Raw genomic sequence first — 2,294 nt, 5'->3', positions numbered from 1 at the left:
CAAAATTGGGCCAACGGACAAAAATAAGTGAACCGGGCCCAAGTGGGCCTAAGATCCACTATATATAAACATTAGTTATGAGCATTTCAACTCATTTACCCTAAACAAAAGGGTTTTGAGCGCAGCTTGGAGAAGAGAGAAGAGAAGAGAGAAACCCTAATTCTCTTTGATCTTCAGATCACCATAACTTTTTCTCCGAAATACCGATTGATGAGCTGTTTGTGGCCACGCATCGCTCTTCTCATCCTCTACAATTCTATCTAAGTTTTGTGGTAAGTAATCTACTGTCCTATGCCCAGTTTTTTTTTCTCTTTAAATTTGAATTTGGTTTGAGGTTTGAGGAACCTTGTGATTTTGATTATTTAGGAGTGCTCTACTATGAGACATTGGTGATATTCATCACTAAATTTTGTGGTTTAAGGTAAGAAACCCTCTAACCCTTGTGATTTATCATTTTTATGAACCATAGGTTAATGTATATATGTGAAATTGGTTATGTTAGTGTATTTGGTAATTTCGGTGCACAATTGGGAGGTTGGTGTTGCTTGAGGAGCTTTGGTGAGGCTTGGAGTTAAGGGGTAGTTGAGACTCTCAAGAAGAAACTCAATTATTTTGGCTACAAGAGGTACGGTTTAAGTTTCATTTAAGTACCGTGTGGTGTGATGAGAATTCCTAAGCTCGATGCCCCTAGGATTAAGTTTGGATTGTGTATGTAAATGGTTGGTGCTAATATGCATAGTTGATATGTAATGTGAATTAATGATTGAGTTGAGAATTGTGTGGTTTTGTATGTTTGGTGTGTTGAGAATTGATGAATTGAATAATGATTATTAATTTGTGGAATATGCATTTAGATTGTGAATTTGGGCCAGAGGCCGTTAATTTTGGGTCGGAGGCCGGAAAAAGATAAGGAAGGTAAGTTGATGTGTGCATTGTGTGATGATATAAGTGATTGGATGAATTTTAGATATTGAATGTGTAAATAATTGGGTTGGTTATTGAGTAATAAGGTTTGAGGAGTTGAAGTGTGGAATTTGGTAATTTTGGGTGAAATTGTGTAGATGAGGTAGGTTTGGTTTTAGTTGAGTGTAATTTTGTGAATGCAGTTGGGTTGTGGCCATTTGGATGATTGGAAATGAATTTGGCTTGTGAATATTGGAAAAATTGGTGATTTCTATTTTTGGATAAAAACTAATTTTAACCAACTTTGGTGGTCCGTAACTCGGTCCACAAGATTTGGAATTCTTCAAAATTAGATTTTTATGAAAGTTTATTCAATGATCTTTCCAACGGTTCAAAAATGGTTGAAAAAAAAATTTGTAGAAGAAGTTATGTGTGTTAGAAGTTCGGGGTTTAAAAGTGTAATTCTGCAGCTTTTTTAACTAAGTAAAATTTTTAGCAGAACGCACTCCCACGCGTAGGCGTGGCCGAGACGCACGCGTCATTTTCAAATGTTCACTACCTACGCATGCGCTTGGCCGATGCGTACGCGTCGATGCGCTGCACCAAATGCCCAGCCTAATTCCTGAGAGTTGTGCGAGAGTTGCGCTAGTTTTGTGCGTGGGGCACAAACCGCACCCACGCGTATTCGTGGGTGACGTGCGGGTGTCACTTGGATTTTCTGCCATCCACGTGTACATGTGGGCGACGCATATGCGTTGTTGTGACTTGTGGCCTTCCACGCATGCGCGTGGGTGGGGTGCACGCGTGACCCTGTTTCCACCCCAAGGTTGATTTTTGAGTTTCAAAGCCAAATTCCAGACTTCTAAGTCTCCTTTCTCACCCTTTATGTCCTAAATACTTATAGTATGCCTAGCGATGGAGATAGGCTAGGAGATGTGATAACTTGTGGACGAAGTAAAGGGAGACTTAATGATGAGTCATGACTAATGATGACTGTATGGGTGTTGAGGGTGATGATGGAAGTGCGGTGTATGCCGTGGGCCAAAGAGCTGTATTTGATAATGATAATTAGCTGGTTATGAGTTATGCCATGAGTCGGATGGCTATGATGAATGTTGATTTTTGGCTTGAAATGAAATTATGACTTTGAATGATTGCTTTATCTTGAACTCTTTTTCTCGAAAGTGCGACCCCAGAGAAATGGAGGAAGGTGAGGGTCCCCTTCCTTGTTCTTCCTGGTATTGTAAAATCGCCCCCAACGAGATGGTGGGAGGTTAGGATCCCCTCCTTGGTTTCTCCTGGGCATATGAGAACGTACCTCCTTGGTTGATGCAAGGGTTGTGGTTGCGTCCCACTTGCTCCTGGTTGGTTAGTATAGAGGTTTTCCGGGT

Source organism: Arachis duranensis, chromosome 1 (assembly GCF_000817695.3).
Source record: "Arachis duranensis cultivar V14167 chromosome 1, aradu.V14167.gnm2.J7QH, whole genome shotgun sequence".
NCBI lineage: Eukaryota > Viridiplantae > Streptophyta > Magnoliopsida > Fabales > Fabaceae > Arachis > Arachis duranensis.
Note: the sequence above shows the minus strand (reverse complement) of the source record.